Source organism: Spodoptera frugiperda, chromosome 21 (genome assembly GCF_023101765.2).
Source record: "Spodoptera frugiperda isolate SF20-4 chromosome 21, AGI-APGP_CSIRO_Sfru_2.0, whole genome shotgun sequence".
Taxonomy (NCBI): domain Eukaryota; kingdom Metazoa; phylum Arthropoda; class Insecta; order Lepidoptera; family Noctuidae; genus Spodoptera; species Spodoptera frugiperda.
In genome coordinates, this window is record NC_064232.1 from 4,633,145 (window position 1) to 4,659,436 (window position 26,292).

General features: G+C 38.6%; 1 protein-coding gene across 19 annotated transcripts in view; it reads left to right on the top strand.

Annotated features, from left to right (window-relative positions):
- LOC118280268 (mitogen-activated protein kinase-binding protein 1) overlaps window positions 1-26,292 on the top strand; it is a 181,245-nt gene that overhangs the window by 36,315 nt on the left and 118,638 nt on the right. The window contains exon 1 of one of the 19 annotated variants that reach the window (XM_035600215.2): window positions 4,425-4,659. The exons of the other annotated variants lie outside the window; for them this stretch is intronic. The gene's annotated coding sequence lies outside the window, so the exon portion shown is untranslated. Of the gene's footprint in view, window positions 1-4,424; window positions 4,660-26,292 lie in introns of those variants that run through there. 19 annotated transcript variants of the gene reach the window in all.

Consider the following 26,292-nt stretch of genomic DNA (forward strand, 5'->3'; position numbering starts at 1 on the left):
CCTGACATCCATATTTTTTCAAGATGTAGGTAGGCCCTTTGCTTTCGAGGGCCCTTAAGCGTCTCGAAACGGTCGTGGCTCGTCACAAGTCGTCTTTACGTTTCTCCTTTTTATTTCGCAGCCATTTTGAAATGTTTTCTTTAAAAATAACTCCTATGTAAATTTTTTTGGCTTGTAAAAATTAAAGAGTTTAAATACATACATAGATCATCAGCCTGTAAGTAGCCAGTGTTGACTAAAATATCGTGACGTTACTTCTAAGTACGTTTTACGCGTAGAAATGACGTATTTGCTCCCACTCCTAAACTTTGATTGTCTAATATTTTTTCATTACCTAACTGACGGACTAAATAGATTTTTATTTTATCATACCCCGTCATCATCTCGTTGTATGATCTTCGCATCACACTGTCTGCGTAGTACAAAAAATGGACGTGCACGTTGCTTGGTCGAACGCTGTTTTTAATCCATACTTAACCAGGTATTTATAAACTAATTAGTTATGCGAAATTAAACTTGAATGATCAGTTTATACTATTCTTGTCTATTTTTTCCCGAAGAGGATGTGGTGAGGTTTGAAGATAGTCTTATGGTGTTATTTGTAACTATTTGTACTATTAATATTATAAATGCGAAGAAGGTATGTTTGTTTGTGACTCCTTCTGTTCAAAACGGCTTAAGGGATCGATATAAAGTTTGCAACACAAGAAGATTATGGTCTGAAATAACAGATAGGATATTCTTTTCTTTTTATCTCACAGGGAGGACGCGGGCAAAGCCGCTGGCAGAAGCTAGTTTGGTATATAGACATGTATGAGATGAACAGGGTCATAGAATACATTTTATCCCACGGGAACGCGGGCCAATCCGCTGGCAGAAACTATATAATGAAAAATCAGTCAATAGGTAGCAAAATTACACTTTAGAACGTCAAAATCAAAAGACAGCTAGATGATATCGGCATTAGTAAGATTTCATCAAAATCCGTTTAGTAGTTTCAGCGTGATTGACGCATAAACATCCAAACAAATAAACTTTAACATTTATAATATTAGAATGATATTCATCTCAATTAAAAAGCCGTTTACACAACCAGAATAGGCCTCAAACCGTCGATTGAAGCCACTAGCCTACTTTGAAAGGAAACGGCGCTGATTCCAAGAATTCTGCTCACCTCCGATTAATGTTCCGATAGCCACGTCACTAATTATGATCAAGTATTTAAAATGTGTCGCTAATGTGTCTTCTATTCTATACATGGATGGATTATTTCAGATTTGTACGTTTAATCAATGTAAATGGTGGAGATTTTTGTTAATTACTTGTTTTAAGTGTTCATTTATATGTTACTAGCTACCCACCTCAGCTTCGTATGGGTGTAATGGTGATATATTATGCAAGTATTATACATATAAAGGTTCCTCTTGAATCACACTATTTATTAAAAAAAACCGCATCAAAATCCGTTGCGTAGTTTTAAAGATTTAAGTATACAAAGGGTCTTAGGGCCAGAGAAAGCGACTTTGTTTTATACTATGTAGTGATTATACTAGCTTCTGCCAACGGCTTCGGTGGTTATAAAGTAGCCTATGTCTTATTCCAGGCAATAATCTATGCCTGTTCCAAATTTTATACCGATCCCTTCAGTTGTTTTGACGTGATTGAGTAACAAACATACACACAAAGTCACAAAGAGGTATGTAATATGTAAGATTCGTAACAATTGCCGTTCCTTTTTCTCTGCCTACCCTATGGGAGACAGGCGTAAGGTTATATGTATGTATGTAATTAATCAATAGCATTACAATCTCATATAAATGTGCAATGTTTATGTCAAATTATAACATGTAACTCGTATCAAGTAATGTGATCGCTGTAGTTAATCTGTATGTATGTTTATGATATATCTACTAGTATTATAAACGTAAAAGTTTGTATGTTCGTTTGTTTTTTTTTTGGGACAAGCCCACCACAACCTCCCAAAACCGCTGCAACTCTTGTAAGCCAGGATTTACAGTAGATACTACCATGCAAATACCGGAACATTGAAGTCCGGCGCGTTACAGGGACATTAATGACTATCTTTGAACTTTTCTCCATTTATGTTAATTTAGTATGACTCACGATAGTTATAATAAAAATGATAAACGAAGTCACGATTGACAGCAGTAATTTCGCCAGAAAATAATTATTATTATTATACTAAATAAAGAAAAGGTTCGAGATTGTATTGGTGAATCTCCGAAATTACTTGACCTATTTGAAAACTTCTTTTACTATTGATAAGCTTACTTTTCAGGGAGTTACATAGGTTATTTTTATCCCGATATTCCTATATGATCAGGACCAACTCGAAATATTTATTAAATTTCGTGCAGGAGAAACCGAATGCAGTAACTAGTGTATAATACATACATAAAATCTACATGTTAATCTGGCCGTATTAGATAATGTATGTCAGGTATTAATTTCATGTTTTATGTACATAACATAATACGGTCCTTGGTTCGATTTCTGTGTTGGGAACAAAATTGCCTGTCGGTTCAGAGATCGTAAAATTGACTCTTGTATGTTAAGCTCTTACTACCGCATTGAGAGACAGCGTCTGCGCACGCTGCCCATGATGAAGAGTCCGTCTGTGACTCGAAACTAGTAGAGCTTTTCTCTATGAATATAGGTGTGTAAACCGTGATTTTCATTCAATTTAATTTTACTTCAAAAAGCTAAAGTAATGTTAAAGTTTGTTGTTCCCTTCAATACTCAGAAACTACTTAACGGATTAAGATGAAATATAGTTTTTGTATTTGTAGTTATGTGATGTACAAATAAGCCGACTCTAGAATCAACTAATTCTCTTGATGGACGACCCCAAAGAAAAATATGTGGTTTTTGGCTGATATTAAATATGTATTACCCTGTGTTTATAGTAAAAAAATATAAATCAATTAAAAAAAAAATTAAAATAAATTAAAATATTTCTATGTCTAACGTCTGATCGCGAAATTCATGATAACGAAAGACAAAAACTGCGTTATTTAACTAAAACTAATTTAAGTTTTTAAACTGACATGGTCACTAACACTAGAATTGGAACTTAAAACGGGATATTTACCATGTTTTTCTAGTTCTATGAATTTCCGTGATCATGGCGCTTGCAACAGTGCCGAAATATCGGAAACTCATAGAAATAGAAAAACATGGTAAATATCCCGTTTTAAGATCCAATTCTAAAAGTCTAATGCCATACAGGCGATACTAGCACTAAGTAGATGAGATTCCATGGTGTGCCATGTCAGATATTTCCCATGTAAGTGTCGTCGGGAGTCCGAACACGTATGTAACGCCAAACATCCGTCGTATAATTCTAATGACATATTAACGTGTGATTCGTCCGTACGTTTTGTGGGGTTGCCAGTGTACGAGCCTTTGTAAAATGTACGTTTTTCAATCATTTATACTAATTAAACTATAAATACCTAGGTACTTTTGAAATGTCAACAATGTTAATGTTAAAAAACATACATTTTTGGGTAACGTTCTCTTTTTAAGGTAAGTAAGGGTTTGATGATTTTGAGTTGTTAAGCATGTTTTGTACATTCGCCGTGTGAGAAGTCTTGTGCTCAGCATTCATAGGCTGATAATAATGATGTTTTGTTTTTTTAAGTAAATGTTGCCCCCACACTAGGTTTTTTTCCTGAACGTGGGTGCGTTTACAAACATATAAGTTCACATACACATCACACCCAGACTCGAAACAACGATTTTTGGATCACACAAAGTGTTGCTTCGTGCAGTCAAAGTAGTATAAGGCTTGTTCTATATGACATGGACATAACTCGTTGTTATGAAAATGAATTTAATAAATACACGTCTATAAGACAGATATTTTAAACACGTCTTATTTTTGACAGATAACTTCGACAAAAATTGATTAGTCAGAAATGTATTATTAAGTTTAACAATATAAGAGATTCCTATTAGAATCAGCAAAACTATTAATGAACGTAACAAACTAAAAATCAATTCAAATAACATTGAACAATGCAAACATTAACTTAGAATGTAAGCTGAATTATATATAAATATATTCTTTATAACTAGGTACAATCAGTCAAAACATGTCTTCAGTATATGTATAAAACAACGTCTATAATAATATAATTATACTCTAACTGTTAACGTACAAACCATGTCTAATTATATTAATCACTACTGCGTACCGCACGGAAATAATTACTTAGGTACAAACATGTCAACATTTCCAACCATACCTACATAAATGGAAAATATCAATAAAAACATTTTAGAAAGTCAATTTCAAATATTTTATACCGTATAATTAAATACGTACAAATTACCCACTAATGGTGATAATAAAACGTACGTACATATTACATTTTCTAAGTGTGGCAACCCGATTTGTATGCTACTAATATCCAGTGTGGGTTAACGTTCCGAACAGAACGGACGCGTTTTGCCGCCGCTCGATTTTAAAAAGCCGAAAGTTTTTCTCTCGAGTACTCAAAAATTTAATTCGATTAATATTCTCTATATATCTATCATATTGTATGTGAAATGTGCTTATGTGCAGTGTATGTGCAGTGAAATAAAGTGTCATTTTCAACAAGTTATGAGTTAGAAAGGCGTTAAATAATGCAAGTATGTGGAATGCAATCGTTTTTAGGTCTTAGTCTTAAATCTAGGTCTCGTTTTGTAATTGTTTGTGTCGGGATACGTTGACAGTTTATATTGTATAGTATAGGGTTTTAGTTTTTAAACTGATATCGTCACTAGTAATATCATTAGAACTTGAGACGGGATATTTACCATGTTTTTTAGTTTTTGTATTAGGTTAGGCAATAGGCTCATATATTACATGGGACTTGTAACACAAATGGTGGAAAGTGGGTATACAATGTTTAACGGCATGACGTGCCGTAATGTGCACCTCAGCCTACCCTTTCGGGGATAAAAGGCGTGACGTTGTATATATATGTATTAGTTTTTATGAGTTCTGTTGCTAGCGCCATGATCCCGGATGAAGTCTGAAACTCACAAAAACGAATAAACATGGTAAATATCCCGTTTTAAGTTCTAATGATATATAAGTTACTAGCAAACCCGGCGAACTCCGTTTCGCTACCAATGATTTTCCCTGTTTTCCTGCTTTTCTCCTGAATTTTCTTTGCTATAAGCCTCACGGAGCCCGAGACATTTTCAACTAATGCAAAACCGTGGAATTCAGTTCATGTTTTCTGGAGTTATAGCGTCAGGAAGTAAAACCCGACTTATTTTAAAATAGATTTTTTCATTTAAGATTGAAGTGAAAAGGTTTTGCTTTTTTTGTAGAAGTTTTGTAATTTTATATTGGATGGGTAGATTTGTTATCTATACGTTATATTGTTACCGCATTGTTACGTATTTTCCATTCAATAGTAAAGTGGTAATTTGGGTTTCGTAATATGATGTTTTTGAGACATCAGATTGTTTAATAAGTAATTTTAATCATGCAATTGCTGTTTATAATCTTGGATGATAATTATTAAGTCGTAAAAATATTTCCATGCTTCGCAGAACGCGTATTTTGTTAATGTTGTCATATCATGTCTGTAGGTATTGTATGACAGTCGTTCCGTTTGTCAGTTGTCAAAGAATATGACAGCGTGTCAGAGGATAGATGCCAAGGCTGGTTAAGACCTAGTACTCACCCCGAAATGGATTGGGTAGTGGCTAGGTGGAAAACGTAAGGAGTTTTACTATATGCTGGACATTTTTTTTACATTACGACTATTACTAGATATTTTGATAACAAAAGGGGACCCATAACTTAACGTTCTCTAAAGAGATGAAAGAAAGCTATGTTGAGACTCGTACTCGAAACTCATATTGCAATATACACACAGTGCAGTGCGATCCGGAACCGCAGAAGCATTACGTGGTTCCGGCTCAAAGCAGGAGTAGGAACGGGGTGGTATTTAGTCAGTAAGTCCGGAGCCGTGAAAGACTTAGGTAACTGGTTACCTTAGCTCCTGCTCAAAGCAGGAGTAGAAACGGGGTGGTGTTTAGTTAGTAAGAGTCTGACACTCCCTCTTGCCTCACCCATTATCATTGGATAATTTCTCCCCTCATAAAAAAAGACTGACTGTTCATTCTGCAGTGTACAGTGCAATGATTGTTATCTGTTAATTAATTTTAATTGAGGGGAAAGGGTTCATGACTTGTTGACTACGGATTAGCCCGTTAGCCGGTCACACGTAGGTTACGTGATAATGTTCACAGTTATACTTTACTAACTTTCGTTAGCGACTTTACCACCCGCGTTTTTGTGATAAAAACTAAATTTAGCTATTGCAGATTGTAATTAGGTATCTCTGCAAAAAAATCGTTCAGTAGTTTTTGTCTGAAAGAATAAATAGGTATATTATTCTTGCTAACTTTCGAATTAATCATATTAGTATGATGGGACCCTGTCAAAATCATATCGTCCCAATTTGACATGTTAAAATATTTGGTTATATGTATTTTTATTACTAATAACTACTTAGTAAAGCGAGCGCTTTAGTTGAAAAGTTTTAACGGTATCTAACAGACCCTTAAGACTTTGACTAACTACCAACAAAAATCTGTTGAAGGCAAATCCTCCCCTAGGGGCGGTCACTTTTGCCCCCCATGGCGTTTAATGTGTTAAAAAGGACAAGTGTCTTAATGGGCTGATCTAATATCTGCCAAAGTTTATCGTCAAAAAAATACCTTTTTGAATTAGGATCAAAATATAGTTTTTCCAAATTACTATACCTCTGCTTACCCTTCGACAAGCAGTGATTAGTTAAAATCATAACACATAACAGTAAAGATCAAGGTTTGACCTTTTTGCCCATAAACATATTACGGCTACACTTTATCTCAAAGTTGTTATATACATAATAACATAACATATAGTATATAGAAGTATATAACAAAGTACTCGTATATTTACGATGTTTTTATTTTATATAACGCGTAGTAACTATTGGGCGAAACGAATCGATTTATTTATAGTTATTTAGATTTTAATAGAAAAGTCAGCTGTTTTCTGCACGTACCTATGTTGTTGATTTGATAATATCCACGTACACTGAAACTGCCTCTTTGGTCGAGTGGTCGCAAGTGCGACTGCCGGACAAGGGGTCTCGAGTTTGATTCCCGGGTCAGGCAAACTATTACTGGGATTTTTTCGGTTTTTCGAAAATTTCTCAGTAGTAGTACGGAGTCTGGAATTGTGACCAGTATATGGCAATAAGCTCACCCCTGTTTCATGGGACTTATCACAAAAATGGTAAAAAGTGGGTGTACATTGTACAGTGGCAAAACGTGCCTACCCCTTCGGCGATAAAAGGCGATATAAAAAAAAAGTAACTAGACAAGCGGTTAGCATAGCATTTGGCTACAGGCTCTGTTTATATCATTAAATCCTTCCTTATCCTGTAATCGTAAATTCGACCTACTGTCATTATACGCAGATCGCATGTCAACCTATACCTATCTTCAAGCATTCCTCAATACATTTTCAACCTTATAGTTTAGAAAATAAAAACGAAAATCCATTACCGAAAGCACAATATACTTTAATCTGCTGACATCTATACAATAAACTGATTTTAAACTTTATGCCTATGTGATAAAGTTGCTTTTAGGGCTTAGTCTCATCGTCCTTTACCCTCCCGACCTCCAAAGCAGGCGTAGGATCACCACATGGTCTGAATGTCCCTCCCACAATGAATGAATGAAATTTCTTAACCGTTCAAAAGTGGGTAGGCAGACCTCTAGCCGCAAGGTCGAATAATTGACACATAACTGGCGAACTGGTTTTATTTTTGAATTGTGATGTAATGAATACGAGGTACGGGGTACAGTTAGCGGCAGATGTGAGGTGAGATGTGTGAAGATTTTTTGTAGGTTATGTGTTTTTGTTTGTGATGGTTAAAAGTAATTTTATAATTTTTTGCTTCGTTGACCGAGTCCTCGCAAATGCGACTACCGGGCAAGGGCTATCACTTTATTCCCGGGTCGGGCATAGCTGGGTATTTTTCGGTTTAGGAAAATTTCTCAGTAGTAGCACGGATATGGCAATAGGCTCATTACATGGGACTTAACATAAATTGTGAAAAGTTGGTGTACATTGTACAGTGACATTACTTGCCGTAATGCCTTCCCTTCGGGGATAAAAGGTGTGGCGATTTTTATCTCTTATTAACCGACTTCCAAAAAGGACTAGATTTCAATTCGCCCGGTATGTTTTTTTTAGTTCAGTACTTGTGGCGTCGACTTCTAAACTACAATATTAACAAGTAGTACAATGAATAATAGGTTTTTTTTGGTTTTTAGTTTAAGGTTTTTATTTTTATAAAAATAGCAAGAGGTTTGTGACTTAAATATTTTGCTCTCGACTGTACAAGCATTTTCGTACAATAAAACCGGTCCGGTAATTGATATTTTTTCGGCTTCACTATATTATTATAATGACTGTTTGTTTGTAGTGTCGTATAGACGATTCTGGTAGGTTAAGTAGTTCATTAGTGGAATATTATTGAGTCACATGGATTATGAACACCTTTTTATAATCGTACTAGTTCATAGCACCTAGATTCCTGTCCGTGAGACCGATGAGAGATCCGTGTACATACCATGCTTTAGAATGTGCCGGCTCGACCGAATTGATACCACGGCGACAGAAGACCGACGTGAAACAACGACTGCGTTGTGTGAGTGAGGTTACCGGAGGCCTAGTTACCCCTTCCCCAATTTTCCAAATCCCCGATTCCCCAACAACCTTTAAATTCTTACTCCCAAAAGGCCGACAACGCCCTCGTAAAGTTTATAGTGTTTCGGGTGTACATGGGTGGCGGCGATTGCTAACCATCAGGTGATCCGTCTACTCGTTTACCGGCTTATCCCAAAGAAAAATGCCAAACGCATTCACAGCAACGTAGCATAGCACATCTCTGGTGGAAAAGCAACCTTATTTATTCTTTAATTTCTTAGTATTCTGAACCACCTACTCTAATAAACAGGTTACTCACTTATTCCTCAGAAATTCGTAATAATATTATCTGCCTACCTACTTAGTTATGGAAACTGCGATTGTTTATTTAGCAAGATAAACTTAAGACTCCAGTCGGAGAGATAAGTTTATTTTTCTTCTATTTGTATGTAGTTAATATTATAATGTTATTCTTATTACATAGAAGACTCATTTAGTATACCTAATTTATGCTAATAATCATATTATGTTTTTCGTTTTAAACATTGACTGCGAAATGAAATTATTTTCATTTCAATCTATTCTACAATATAATATTTACAACTAATCTAACTAAGAATTATTTACTATATACAAAACATCAAAAAATATGAAACTAAAATTGTATTAACCATTAAAATTAAGACACAGTGAATGTGTTCGCATTTTCGTATTAAATTCAGAAGTTAAGAACCTATTTTTGATGTTCATTCGGTTTTTAATTTATTTTCATGAGTGCACAGATTGGCTTCTTGAGTTGGTAGCTAAAAGAACTATACAACTTCATTATTTTCTCGCATCTAATGGCATTTTCTCTTTATTTCGTTGCGGGATTCATGACAGTAGTTATCTCCCAGGGACACGACTTCAGCTTCGGTGTTTGCATGGTTGTGCAAACTGCATATCCTAGTGCAGGGTAATAGGACTTCCGGTAACCTCATTCACATAATGCAAGCGTTGTTTTACGTCGGTTTTCTGTGAGGCCGTGGTATCACTCCGGTTGAGACGACTCATTCGTCCGAAGCACAGCTCTCCCACACTCAAATTCTCCTAGCTTGTTAAAGACTACACTCTTTTCTTGAAGGTTTGAAGGCAAAGTTTATTGCATAAACAATCTGGCTATAGATAACATAACCATTATTAATATACAGTTACAATCACGCTACAACAGCTCAAGGTGACATAGATTAATATGCGAACCATTGTTGTATAGATAGAGTATGAAAATTAAACTTCTAGGTACAGTAATAGGTCCTATACGGTCTCTAAAACCTGATATTGTGTTGATTTAATGCTAGGTCACGAATTAATCTTTTGTTAGGATATTAAAATCTCTCGTGTGGCTTTCTGTCTATGCGTATCTAAAGGCTTATGCCCTGTTTGATATCATGGATTTATTTATTTAGAAAATCACGGTTTACTCACGCATATTAATGAAGAAAGGCTCTACTGGTTTCGAGTCATGAGCAGGGTGCACAGACGCGGCGACGTCGCGCAGTCTACGCGTGATGAAGAGTCCTGTGACTTGAAACTAGTAGAGAATTTTAGTTTATCTCACGATAGTTATTATAAAGACACGGATTTATTGTCGGTAATGGCGGGTAAGGAGTTACGGTCAACCTAACGAGTTACCGGGGCTTTGGCCTATAGTAAGAAAAGGAACGGGGTGATCATTTTTTGAGGTTTTTCGGAATCTCAGCGAGGACTCTGGAATGATGTTCTGTGTGTACTTTATGACAAAAGGCCCTTGCCGGAATAAACTCTATAATTTGGACTAGAATGCCCTTAGTACGAGTTTAGATATCAGAGCAGTATCAGAGAGACGAACGCATTCTCGTTTCGATTACTTTAAGCGTAAATCAAACTCATACTAAGGGTTACAGTTCATTTATTATTATTTATTTATTTATTCAATTTCCATATAGATTACATTACAATATACTAAGCCCCACAAAACCGTTTTAATAGTGTGCGGGTCGGAGGGATCAGGCTGTGGATCTATTCCTCAACGTACCCGTGATGTGGTCGGAGAGCAAGTGGACTGTATGATGATGGTGGAGAAATAACTCTAGTACTGAATTAACAATACTTTATTCCATAGGTTACATTAATGATGTTAACACCGTAGTGGATTGACTACGCGACTACTTAATCAACACAACACACTCTGACGATACATTAACTTTACGTAAAATGATTATTACGACACTTTCATAATGACGTTCATTGACACACTGAGGACGTCTCGGAAGGAGCGTCCTTATATAGGCGGGCCGCGCAAACAAGATCGTTCCTGTCCTGGGTGCACGTCGCGGGCGTCGCCGCGTTACCGACAAGTTCGTGCAAGCCCAGGAGCATGTCTAAACCAGACAGCGGCGGCGCGGAACAAAGGATTGCCGCCGCTCGCCTTTGATATTCGTGTTTAGACATGCTTTTTAACAGGAACGATCAGGTTTGGTACATGTCGCGGGCGGCTCGCCACCTTACATTGCTGTCGTGCACATTTCTCCCGCCGTCGCCATCAGGCGACTCCTTGGTGGGCACGACAATGCGCTCCGCTGGTCTTCGGAGTACGAGTCTTCTGGTCACTCGTACCTCTCCTTCTGCGTCTGTAAGCACCTGCGTTACTCTGCCTTTGGGCCAGGTGTTACGTAGAAGGTCATGGTCGGAGGTTACGACGACGTCTCCAACCTTGGGTGGGGTGCTGCTGCCGAGGGCTCCCGCCGGTTTCAAAGGCGCGGCAGGCACTCACGTTCCCATCTTCGCCAAATCGGCGACACCGGTGGTACGAGCTTCCAGCTTATAGACCACGCATGTGACTCACTACCTAAACCTAACCTAATCTAAAGCGCTTAAGGCGTTTTTACCTAAGTTCCTATCAGCCGCTTAGGTAGCGTTGTCACTACATACTATTCTAGTCTAGCTTATCCTTAGCTATACTTATAAGCTAACCTATACCTAATACCTAAATGTTAACCTATAACTAATACCTATACCTAGACCTATATCTATTCCTAATACCTATAGACTGCCTAGAGGCGGCGCTAGCTAAGTCTATGCTAATTGAGCTAGCTAATCCTATATGCTTTACACTTTAAGTTATTTCTTTTAACTTTGTGCCTACCTATAGATAAAAACATAGGACCATAATAACCTAAACGGGGGTACGGGCACGTAGTATTCCCGTTATCACGTAAACTACTATGTAACTTCTTATACTTGCTCTTACGTGCGGATACAAGAGGGTTTATTATTCCTTTATTCACGTCCTGTACCGCTTTGATTTTCCCGCGCAAACGTGAAGTACCTGCGCCAGCGCTGCGAGTACTTATGACTGATAACGTACTGTCGCCGGGCGTCGCTTTGTTATCCTGCGTAACGGCGATCACTTTTGGTACTTCGGCGCGTTGTTTGTTCTTATCTAGGCGTTTTAGGGTGCCTAGATGAGACTTGACTACTGTAGGTGCTTCTTGCTTTCTTTTCTTCAGGCTGACATCGGGTAATCTTCGAGTCTTCTGTTCTAGGACGCCTAAGGTTTCCTGTTGTAGGTCCTCACTAGGTATCCTAGGTCCTAAACATACTGGTTTTGATTTGAAGTTTCTCTTGTTTTCTTCAAAAGGTTCCTGATTTTCTCTAACTGTAATGTGGCCGCAGAATGTACTTGTGTCTTTATTTGCTGTGTACTGACATCCATGTAATACCCAACCGAGTTTCGTGTACGATGCTACCGGTTGGTCGCGCGCACCTGTACGTGTCTTAGTGGCTTCTAACAAATGCCAGTTATCTTGACCAATTAGAATCATCGGTCGCGCGCTATCGTAAACAAGAGTGTCCCTAATGTCATCTAAATGCCTGCAATTGTTTAGGTCTTCGGTATGTACAGTCTGCGCCGTGACTTCCAATCTAGTTACGGTGCGCGCCGCTTCTATCTTCTGTGGGGCGCTATGGTACTTGCCTTGTATGTGGAGGCTTACGGTTCGGCTTCGCTCGTGCTTGAACTCTGTGCCTAAGCCTTGTATGCACATAGAACTTTCTGGCCCATCTGCACCTAGGATGTCTGCTGCTGACGCGTCTAACAAGGTGACTGTACTCCCATCGTCTAACAAGGCGTATGTATGTATCCTAGCATGAGGTCCGCTCAATGTCACAGGAACTATCTTTAAATACGCGCGGCGGTTGTGAGGCGAAGTTGTTTCCCGCGCTGACGTCACGGATTCGTGTGTCGTCATCGCTGGCGGCGCGGGCGGCGCTGTGTTTACATTACGCTCTTTGTGCAACAGTTTGTGATGCTTCATGTTGCACTCCTTTACGTCACAAGTAGGCGCTCTGCACATATTTCTTCTGTGTTTACTTCTTAAACATCGGGTTTTCCGTCGAAGACTGGTAGCCGCTGCATGAACTTCGGTGACTCTCTCGAACTGCGCATGACCTGCGCTAGTGCCGCGGCGAGGGTTCTTACGTCTATCAGTTTATCACTAACATTACTGTGTGACACTTCACTCGCGATATTGCCCTTTATATTCGAACACACACATTCGCACACTTTGCCGTAGCCGTCGTCGTCTCGCAGCGGGTGCGCGCCCGCCGGGGCGCCGGTGTACGTCGCTCGCGCTGCGTGGGCTGCGTCTCTGCTGATCCTCCCGCCGCTGGCGTCGTGTGGCGGCGGCCGAGTCTCACCTCCGGGTGGCGGCGCGGGTCGCGCTAGCCACGTTCCTGTCCTCGCGGAAGCGAGGTCGCCCTCCAGCTCTTCGTCGTCGCTCGACTCAGCTTCGACTCTGAGGCGCTGTAGTTGTATTTCCTGCAGTTCTACTTCTGCCTGCGCTTGTCTGAGTTCCATCTCAGCCAGCCGTTTTCTAGCCTGCAGTTCTGCGAGGCGCTTCTTTCTCGAGTATGTCGAACGGCGTGACCTGGTATCGCTGGCCTTGAGCGTGGCGTCGATGTAGGTAGTCGTCGTAGACCCGCTTCCTGTGTCCGTCACTCGGGCCGAGCTCGATTCTGGTGCCGGGGTGCTGGCACCCGGTCCGGTGGTCACGGAAAGCTCTTGCTGGGTCTGCTCTCCTCTGGACTCTCCACTACGGCTGCGTGTTAGCACCATGTTGCTGGAACTTGATTTGGCTCTGAAGGACCAGAATGTGCGGGTCGGAGGGATCAGGGTGTGGATCTTTTCCTCAACGTACCCGTGATTTGGTCAGGGAGCCAGTGGACTGTATGATGATGGTGGAGAGGAGAAATAATTCTTGTACTGATTTAGCACAATACTTTAATTTTCCATAGGTTACAATGATATTAACACCGTAGTGGAATGACTTTACGCGACTACTTAATCAACACTAACACACTCTGACGATACATAGACTTTACGTAAAAGGATAATTACGACACTTTCATAATGACGTTCATTGACACACTAAGGACGTCTCGAAAGGAGTCGTCCTTATATAGGCGGGCCGCGCAAACAAGATCGTTCCTGTCCTGGGTGTACGTCGCGGCCGTCGCCGCGTTACGAACAAGTTCGTACAAGCCCAGGAGCATGTCTAAACCAGACAGCGGCGGCGCGGAACAAAGGATTGCCGCCGCTCGCCTTTGATATTCGTGTTTAGACATGCTTTTTAACAGGAACGATCAGGTTTGGTACATGTCGCGGGCGGCTCGCCACCTTACATTGCTGTCGTGCACAAATAGTATGTAGTAGTATATGCTATTTATGCTTGCCTGTATCTAGTCAAAAGCAGACACAAACAATACCAGAAAATCCATGTAACACAGAAATCATCACTCTATTCACATGAAAAACCCATAAATAATGAAACCTTGGCACATAGAGAACCTTCCACAGGTTACAATGTCCCTACAATACCTTCTCAATATGATTTATTACTTCAAACATAATCTTAAGTGCTTTTTAATAGTCGTTCTTATGCACATTCACATACATGTCAAGGTTGCATGCAGTTTTGTTGAAGACACATTGTGCTTACTATGTTTTCTGCCATCGTGGTGAGGGAACAGAGAGTGCACCTGTATTTGCACATAATTGTATACCGGGCTAGGTTAGTTGAGAATAGTCCAAAAGGTCTTTTTTAAAAATCCCTAACTAAATTTCTTCCAATATAAACAAATTTAATATAGACAAAACAACCTTCTTTTTGAGTTTGGAAGAAAACCACTCCATTTGTACTCCTAATTTTCGAGCCGGAGCCCCGGTTTATTTATTTATTATTTAATTTCCGGTAAACCCGTTAAGTAGTCTGCATCTCCAGATCAGGCATCAGCCTTATTGGGCCTCATCTGTGATGGTCTGACGGCTGTTTGAGCTAATTAATTCTAACATTTTTGAAACCATTTCGTATTACAAGTTTAACATCATAGGTCTTAAACAGATGGACCAATTTGTATGCAGTCTACAAATTCAACTTGAAAATCTCACAATAGCTTTATGTACCTACTCAATCAGTTAATTCAACAACAGTTTCAAAGTCAGCCTTCAAATAGTATTGGCTGAAGGTCAAGGTCGAGTACTAAATATAGAAATGCCTAAATCCGAAATATTAAGCCTAAGAATGTAGGTCACATTTATAGACGGTCACATTTTACTATGAACATGAATGCCTGCTAATTTTCGTTTTAGCCCTGCTGACGACTGATGACCTATTTTGTGAACTTTATGTGCTGATGAGGTATAATGCTTTTGCATAAGTACTTTATGTTTGGGACAAGTCCGCCACAACCTCTCAAAACCGCTGTATCTTCTGTAAATCAGGATCTACAGTAGATACAACCATGGAAACACCGGAATACTGAAATCCTGTGCGTCTCAGGGATATGAACTATCTTGGATCCCGTAACGAAATAAACCACCCGTCTGCCAACCTACCTACTAATATTATTAATGCTAAAGTTTGTGAGCTTGTGTGTATGTTTGTTACTCAATCACGACAAAATGGCTAAAGAGATCGAAATGAAATTTGGAATATGGGTAGATTATGATCTGGAATTACACGTAGGTTACTTTTTATCCAGAATTAGAAACTACTAGACAGAAACTATATTTTTTATAAAGTTGGCATTGCTTTAAACAGAGAGGAGTGGAAGGAGGGTAGGAAGGCGTTTGCCCAGTGGGACGATCATAGCTAAAATCTAAATCTAATCTAATCTGATCTATTGACATTGGGTTGGGCGGTCAAAGTAGCGTTCCTATTTACCTACTTATACTTACAGATGCAATTATGCATTCAAATGAGACACTGTTTACATACAAAGACATATCTGTTTTTCCTGTTTCTAATCTATATATTTACATTATATCTGATTGTATATAAGGTTACATGTAGGTAGAACGACAACAAGCTACAAACAGGGTGCGCGATCTCAACATGAAGAGTGACGTCATCGCTGCATTTGTGATTCTGAGTAACTACTATAATTGTCTTTTATATGCTATAGACAGGCTGCCTCCGATCTTAGTTGCGACTGTCGGTTAGGCAAAGTATTATTGTTTTTTTGAAATAGTCTGTAGTAGCATAAAGCCTAAACTGGTACCAACATTTTCAATCCTCAATTTCCTTATCCCCAAAAGGCCTGCAATGCATTGTATATGACAGACAACAGAAGTCGCACATCGATCGACGAATAAAACAACGGATGACGGTCATAAATCCTACATCCCACATAATAAGTTTAATATGCGAATAAACATGGATAGAAAATCTCAACTACCTTTTAGATCCATAGTATGTATCTTTGTATATAAAAAAAACATAGCTGAGTCCGATTGATGGAAGCCAAACACAACCACAGCAACGTAACATAGCACATATTTGGTGGAAAAGCACCCTGATGGTATAGCCAATTAAATCTGTAAATACCAAAGGCTACATACAAGTAGTGTGTATACAAGATCTAAATATAAACCTGCGATGCCAAAATCGGACGTAAAGGTGACTCAGAACGTCTTAAATGCCCTCAAAATAGGAGATTTGATAATAACTACTACAATTTATAGTTAAAGATAAATAAATTTCCTGTCAACTCCAATGATAAAAAAGCATCAAACAAATTAAAGACCTTTTTATATTAACAAACTATCAACCTCTCCAATATTTTAAACCTTCTTCCAAAACAATAAGGTAGACAATCTGTTATCAGTTAATCAGCACAAATATTGCAGATGAAAACTAGCGTAAAAGATAACTAATATAACACCAAACATACTCCTTATCTATGTAACACAATACCAGGCACCAAACACATTGGTTACCGCTTCAAAACAGTAATAAAACACAGCACATAGCTACATCATAGCAAAACCAGTATAAACTGACCGTCGAATGTGTGGAAAGATGAGAACAAAGCGAGGCCATGATAAACTGGTCGCGTATAGCTTGACGTGCAGCCGTCTGTGCCATAAACGATGACGTCACCCCGCAAATTGAGATAAGTGGATCAGCAGAACAGTTAGATCATAGCTAAGTTTGAGCACCGTGAAATGTAGAGATAATTGTTTTCAAACAGAAGACAGACTAGAATTTGTTTTAGATATGTATTTTTCTTGTGTTTTAGAACTTTTCTCGATAATTAAGGTATCGAAATTGGTATAAATTATAAGCGTTAGGGTTCTTTTTCACAAGAGATGTGCTATGTAGCTATGCTACGAAGATGTAATAGCTAAGCTGTGAAACTATGTGACCATTTCCACTGAAACTAAGCTATGTAGCTGTGCGAGGAAGATGCACAGCTCGAGTAACAAAGTATTGTTAGTAGGATAGCCATCCATATTATTATATTTATAGCACGCATCTTTCCATATAAAAAACATAACTATTACTCGACATGGATAATAATCAACAGTGGCGTCATCTATGAAGAGCAAAAATTCTGTCTGAAACTAACAGAATGCAATGTACATTATCTGTTTTGAATGTAGTCATCTCATTTAAAGGATATTTTGTTCAGTTTGTTTGTGCTATGATTAGGCATTGTTTGCTTATTTCTTCGGCTTGAAATGTGGGCTATATCCGGCTGAAACGATTACTATGTAAATTAGGTGTTATGTGTGAGCGTAGTGAGATAATAGATTTTGCACCTACATAATTTTATGAAATAGACCGGTAAACGACCCGACGAATCATCTGATGGTAAGCAATCAGCACCGCCTATAACAACATAACAACAGAGGAGCTACATATATGACACCACAGTAAAACTCTCGGGAATATCAGGGACAAGAGAAGCATTAAGCTAAATAGCTGAACTAAAATATTGTTCCTGTTTGCCAAAAACGGTGTCTATTATCATTAACACACAGTCGGCAACTCGTACTAATTCAGTTAGACACATCACGCGTCCTTGAGACTGTATCGCCAGCCGAGCATGACCGCAGCGTCTGCCCGCATCACCCGTCTGTAGTTTATACCTGCTCTGTAGTTATATCATTTTGATTAACTTAAATTTTGACTGGTGTAATTTTGTTGTGCCTAAGTTTTGTGATTGATAAATGTGATCTGAATAATTGTATAATAACTATCGTGAGACATACTAAATTAACTTAAAATTACGGTTTACTCACGTATATTAATTGAGAAAAGTTTTCCTAGTTTTGAGTCACAGAGGGACTCTTCGTAATGAGCAGCGTGCACAGACACGGTGACGTCGCACAGCCTACTGATACGTTTTATTTCCATTTTCTCCATTAGAGTTAACTGTGATTTTTTAGTTAAATGTCGATAATGTTAATAAGAATAGTGCTGTTTGTCAGTCCTTTAACGTGGAGGTGGAGGACTTAGGCAGTGGTTGGTTGCAGGATACTTCCATTCGATCTCAAAATAATTAAAGCAGCTTATTTTCAGAAATAGATATCTTGTGAATATTATGTTGATGTAGTTTTTTTTTATGGTATAAGCCTGTAAACAAGCAGACGGATTACCTGATGATAAGCAACCACCGCCGCTATCGAGACAAAGTAACAGGTTACCGGGGCTCCGGCTCAAAGCAGAAAAAGGAACGGGGTGGTGTTTAGTCAGTAAGCGTCTGACGCTCCCTCTTGCCTCACCCAAGGTGGTGGAAGAACCCATTGGATGATTTTCCCCCCTCAAAAAAAGATCCTCCTGGTACTAGAAAAAGCTATTGAATTTGATAGACACGATCTTTAACAAATAACTCTTCAAACAAGTGCTAACCTCAATACATAGCCACTTATGTAAGCTGTGGATTATGAAGCGGTTTTTGTGAAGATTAGCATGTTTTACTATTTGCATATAAGTAAGCGTTCAACTGACTTTTACTAGTTTTTAGCTTTTTTTGCTAACTACCTGTAATGTGGGTAATAATTTACGAGGGGACTCGGTGTAAAATTATGCGGTTGTCGAGTTAATTTTAATGGCTTCCTACGTGGTGGATTGGCACTACATAAAAAATAATAAAAAGGAAGAACGATGCACCAACCAGAAAATTTTGTACCAGTGGATTTGGTAAGAGATGGTCATTTGAGTTTGAAGATACAGATACGTAAACGAAACTGATTCGTGACTAAATTCTGGCTGTGATTCAAATGTTGGTTCTCCATCTAAAATAATGGGATATGGTTTATTGAAAGAAAATTATTGCAGATAGGAGTAAGACGAATACAGGATTACAGGTATTAATATATTAGTCAGTGGCCAGACCCTTTTACTTTTACCCCTGAGGATACCATTTTTTTTTTATGTGAGCAATTGGCGCTGACACACCAGCAACTCCAGAGGGTCACAAAGTCGTAACTGCATTGCCCGCCTTTTGGGAATTAGGGGTTTGAGGATTAGGGAAGGGGGAGTACCAGAGGTGGGCCGGTAACTGGTAACTTCACTCACATGACGAAACAACGCAAGCGTCTATAAAAAAAACCGTTACCAATTTAAATTTTTACCATGTGCAATGTCCTCAATGATGTCATTCACATTCAATAAATACTCTCAATCAATCCTTACCAAAGTAAACTCTCAACTACCATTGCGTTCTACACGTTAAGCGAAATAAATCACAATGCTGTAATTTGCATAATGCGGCCGCATGCAATGTGCCGTGTTTATTGTACAAACTGGTTTTATCGTACCGTCTCTAATCACGTGTGCACGCTAATATGCGACAAGGTACCTAATTAGACAATGAGTTAATTATTATAACATGGCTACTAGTTAATATAGAAAATATAGAGACTTTGAAGGCCGGCAACGTATCTTTCGTTGTGTGAGTGAGGTTGCCGGAGACCCAATTACTCCCCAATCTTCCTAATCCCCGATTCCCCAAACGGCACTTAAATACCCTACCCAACCCCCCCCCCCTAATTGGCCGGAAACGCACTTCTAAATCCTCTGGTGTTGACAATGTCCATGAGTGGCGCAGATCGCTTACCATCAGGTGATCCATCTGCTCGCTTACCGGATTATACTATATAGAAGTTGAAGTATATTACTTATTACAAACTATTATATTCTAATGAAGCAGTGGGTGACTGTAGTATTAAATACACGATAAATAACCCTTTTGTCATCAATTCACACTTCTACAACGTATTACGACGGTCCTAACCAGTCCTTGAAGAGTCAAGACCTTCGAGCGATGTTGTAAACATGTTTTACGACCTTATAATCTAAGAACATGAGTACACATGGCCACACAAATATACCTACAATACCATTTTATCATGGTCTGGCTATGTATGACTTTTCAGAACATTCGACGGTCAGTTTATACTGGTTTTGCATACCTTGATGTGTGCCTAACCGATATCTTGACACCTGTGCCCAACGACCCACATACGAAGATAAAAATTATAATCATCGACTTGTTCCATGAATATGCACAGAATGCAAAAAGGCTATGCAAATTATGATTACGTATAAATAACTAACAGTGGGTGAAGAGAATCGTAATTGCGACTGCGTAATTGTTGCATTTCAATTTGCATTGTTTAATGAAAGTTTCGTCTTGTCTGTTTGTGCGTTCGTTGTTTCGTTGCGACGAAATGCGTGGTCCGATTTTGATGAAATTTTTCTATAAGTGTTGCTTGAAATGTAGATCAAAATATCTGTTAATTTTTGTCTTGAATGTAGATGACAAATTTTTATTTTAATGTCCGTCTTTTTTATTTTCTTACGGAGACAAATACTTTCGAAGATAAATTGATTTGAAATGTCGCGTGACGTCACTTCTAGGTACAATTTATACGTAGAAATGACATATTTGCTCCCACTCCTAAACTTTGATTCGTTCTAAGTATTGTCCAGTCATTTGGTAGTTTTGCCTGGAATGTTTTCCGGGAGTTTTGAAAATTGGTGAATTTATAGATTTGGGTATGCTCTTTTCGAATTTCAACTTTGCCACCTCGTACAACCGCCGCTCGCGCCGCCATATTGAAAAAATGGCGGCTAAAAATGGTTTTTTATTAATATCTCCGTTCCGACGCATTTTACGAAAAAATATTTATCTACAAAATTAAACTAGAAAAAATTTCCTACAATTTATCTATCGATAACTTTTTCATAAAATCAATAGTTTTTGGCGTACGAGCGCCGCAAAGTATTATTCATCTGCACCACCACGTGTACAAACAATGTGTTTTGTGCAGCAACGACTGTCGCAACCGAGGGCTGGGCTCGCTGTCATTGCAGAGGTAAGTCCCCTGTTTGAAGAGTGCCTAGAGAGGCGCCATGGCGTCCTCACCTACCGCCTGACACAGGTGCTTACCGGACACAGGAGTTTCGGTAGGATCCTGTTTTTGATTGGGCGGGAGGAAACGCCCGGGTGTCATCACTGCGAAGACCGCCCGGAGGACACAGTGGAACATATAACATAACACATATAACATCAGAAACAGGAAAATACCAAAACTCCCCTGTTTGTACAACACACATTGTTTGTAAACGGTTTTTTATTAATATCTCCGTTCCGACGCATTTTACGAAAAAATATTTATTTACAAAATTAAACTAGAAAAAATTTCCTACAATTTATGTATTAATAACTTTTTCATAAAATCAATAGTTTTTGGCGTACGAGCGCCGCAAAGTATTATTCATCTGCACCACCACGTGTACAAACAATGTGTTTTTTTTAAATGTATCAATTCTTAAAAACTAATTATGATATCTCGTTCAAACCAATTTTCTTTGAAAGTTTCCATTAAAATCTGCAGCATATATTTTTTTTAGTTTCCTTACTCACTTATTTTAAAAGTTAGAGGGCAGGACACATTCGATAGACCTCATTTTTCCACTTTGGAAGTGTCTATCTTTCAAACAATTGATTTTGACGAAAAATGGTTTTAGGAACCATGGCGAATTTTTAATGGCCTATCCATAGACAATCATCACGGATAGGTTAGACGAAAAAAATTTTTTTGAAGAGGTGCAGTGACCGCGCGCTCTTCCCCCTCTATCTCGGAAACGGTGCACCGTATAAAAAAAAGTTTAGACAAAAGTTGTAGAGAATTTTGTATTCTACAATATTGGTATTAAATGCAAATACCAAAAACCCATAGGAAATGAGATATTTCCAAAAAAGCGCAAAAAAACGTTTTTTGGGACCTTTGGACCTTAAAATTTAATAGTTGCTTACACCCTACCATATGTAGGTTTTGAGACAAGTTTCAGGCAGTCAATATACAAGTATATACAAAATTACAGCTGGGTATCTCAAATTCCGAGGTGAAATCCTAATTTGATTGGACTAATAATACTTTGCGGCGCTCATACGCCAAAAACTATTGATTTTATGAAAAAGTTATCAATACATAAATTGTAGGAATTTTTTTCTAGTTTAATTTTGTAGATAAATATTTTTTCGTAAAATGCGTCGGAACGGAGATATTAATAAAAAACCGTTTTTAGGCGCCATTTTTTCAATATGGCGGCGCGAGCGGCGGGTGTACGAGGTGGCAAAGTTAAAATTCAAAAAGAGCATACGCAAATCTATAAATTCACCAATTTTCAAAACTCCCGGACAACTTTCCAGGTAACCCCTTTTTATCTACCAAATGACTGGACTAGTATTGTTGTCTTATAATGTGACAAAATAAACAAATGCGCGTCTAATATATTTTCATTACCTAACTGACGGATGAATCGTGTTATCTTAATCCTTGATGATGGGATTTAATCCGCCATGAATCCGGGTGGTCGGTTGTCGTCGTTGTCATCTCTTGAAAATATAATAAAGATAGTTTCATTATGTAGATAAACTTACAAAATACCTGATACTTTCTTCTTTACTGAAAATAACCTACCTGAGATCTATGCTTCGACACGAAAAGGCTGACTCGACCAGCGTTAAACAATGTTTGCCTTGTGTTTCGCCACGTGTGTGAGGTTATTGGAAGCCCTTTTGTTTTTCTTTCCAATCTCCCTAACCCCAAAATCTCAATCCTCAAATCCCTAACACTCAAAAGGCCGGTATCCCATTTGTACTTCTAGTGTTGCACCTATCAGGTGATCCGTGCTCTTTTGTCTATTTGAAGGGGGAAATGCCTTCTCCCGCCTAGAGTGACAGACTCTTACTGATTAAAACACTACCCCATTCCTTCTTCTGCTTTACACCCCCGGTAACCTGTTACGTTGTCCGCAGCTCCGGTCATTTGTCAGCCTATACCATAAAAACGAAACAAACGAGTGAACTCACATGTAGATAGCTAGTGTAAACTTATTATGCAGCCAGCAATTAGCTTTGACGAATGAAAGTATCGGATCGTTTATTGCAATGATTAATTTCTTCATGCACGTTGCGTTTTTGGGTCTTGCAGTGCTTGGTGATGTAGAGGTATTGTATTTATTATCCAAGTAATGGTTTATGATAAAGCATGTTGGAGATCGTTAGTAGCTTTTTTTAAGGGGAAAAATCACGGGAAAATTGTTCATTAACTTCTCCAGGCTTCGGTTTGAGGGAGTGTTAGACTCGTATTGACTAAAATTTACTCCTGCTTTTTGATCCAGACCCTCGGTCTTTAGTAGACGTTGGTCGTAGCCGTAGCATAGGTCATTAGTAGTAGAGTAGCTCAGTAGTAGTTTTTCTTGTGGTTCTAATTATATGACTTGACTTACTTAAGTGCCATGTCCCGTAGATTGGCAGAGGCCATCCACAGAAGTACTCCATCACGAACTTGCCTTCATTCCACGTCATACCAATGCCGTTCGCTTCTGCCAATATTGTGCGACGCCAGGTCTGGCGTGGGCGGCCACGTTTTCTTGCCCCTTGGGGTTTCCATTCTTCTTATTATATGGGTATTCTATTCAAGCTAGACCTGAGATTTATCAGTCCTTCAGTCCTCCGAACGATGTGGCTTGCCCATTGCCACTTCAGCCTACAGATTTTGCGAGCTAAGTCGGTAACATTAGTTTTAAAAACAATATTTTTACGCGTTTCCTCTACAAATAATAAACATGTTTTTATTATTTTGTTAGGACGTATGTTTTGAATTCACACGCGTTAAAAACAACAAACCGGTGACTATTGAAGGGTGCTTAGACAAGCGTAACGCATCAACTTTTGGACGTTATAAACATATTTATCGAGTAATTTTTTTATATAGATATTAATTTAACGGATCATTAATTAGGTGTATTTAGGGGGCGTCCATAAATTACGTGAGATATTTAAGGGGGGGAGGGGGTCGAGTCAAACCTCATCTAATCTCACGTTGGAGAGGGAGGGGGGGCCCGGCAAATATCACGTAATTTTTTTTTTATTGAAACTAAAAAAATTATACTATTTTGGCCCCTTATCTAGATTGTACATGCTTAAGATTTAATCTTAAGCGTAATTGTAAAACGATCAAGATCATTCACTAATTCGTTCGAAAGAAAATAATTTCATGAACAGTGAACGAACAATGAACAATGACAGTAATACTGTCAAACTACATTATTTGTTCTATACCAAATAACTCAATTTATACTGAAGTTACGGTACAGTGTAGCCTGTCCTTTGTTTTCGCGCCACTGTCACCTCCATACCCTATCACTCAGATTGAAGGACATTTGACAATTCCGGACTTTAAAGAGCATGACGGAAAGTCATTTGCTCCATTTCTAATACGCCAGTGCGTACCGATTCAACCCCTGAATGCCTTCATCAGTACACCTTATGATCTCTATTGCCCAAGTGTACGTAATGATTTAGAGAAAAGATGCTGCAGTTCATGCGGTATTTACTACGCATCTGTCACAAGAGCTGCAGAGCACAGGCGAGCAGCCCACATTATACCAGCTAAGCAAGCACGTATGTTTTGCAAAGTGCGACCCTCACGGATTGTCACAAGACGAGCTAATGAGTTACTGTGCGCAAGCGCCAACGGCTTAGAGTGGCTAGATCAGAACGAAGTTGAAGGAGCAGATGATTTTACTGAAAATCATATGGACATGTTGATTCCAATAATCTCTCTTAAGACCGCGCATGATTCGCCATGGACTGAATTAGAGTAGATATTCTTGTTTTAACTAGTTACTAGTCTTAACTAGTCGTAAATAAAAGCACAAAGCAATTTATTTTTTTCTTTTTACAATAATCCAGCTCGTTTACATAAGAAACCCACATTTTGAAAAATCTCACGTGAGATGGCGGGATGGGGGAGGGGGTTGAATAAAATCTCACGACATCTCACAAGGGGGGAGGGAGGGACAAAAAATTCGAAAAAACACCTCACGTAATTTATGGACGCCCCCTTATTGGGACATTGATCCGTTACTATTGTATGTATTTACTTTGGAATGATTTCCAAAATGTGGCAATAACCTTCAATTCTATAACATGGGACTCATTACAGAACTGGTGAAAATACTTGTCTGTATTATGAAACGGTGTATAGAAGAAATTAGTTGTGCGTTAATCAATCTACAATTATCGAGCTCTCTAGGTAGTCCGCAGCTCCGGATGGAAGGGTCTCCCAGTTTCCTTATTTAAGTCGTCTGTTAAATAAATCTTCTTGATTATAAAATGGAAAGAAGAATACAATTCCAAGTTTCCGCCAAACTTTCTAGAAACTCCAACCCACCAGGTAATCTTCGTGGCCTTGATTCTAACAATTGGATAATAAAGAGTATGACATGAAGTCATATCCTTGTTACCGTGGTCTCTCTAACATGTGGGTAAGCAGTGATCCTTTGTCATTCACACCCACGACACATCATGATGTGTATGTTTATTTAAATACGACAATTAATACTTTGCTTTAAGTGTAAAAGGATATTTGATGTCTTCCATCAAAAATGTATGATACTGGGTTTATTGGAGGTCTGATTTTAGAATTGTCCTTGATTTCTGGTAAAAGTTCTTTGTATAAAACATTTTCACGAAGTAAGGCTAAAGGATTCTATAATGCACTTGTCAATTGTGACTCCTCTGGTGTTCCAGGGGATGATACGGTCTGTAAAAGACGCTGATTGCTTACCACCAAATGATCCATTTGCTACTTTACTCAATAAAATACTGCGTCCAAAAATTTATTGAGTATACAACACAGACTCAAGACTCATAGTATGAGTTTGCTT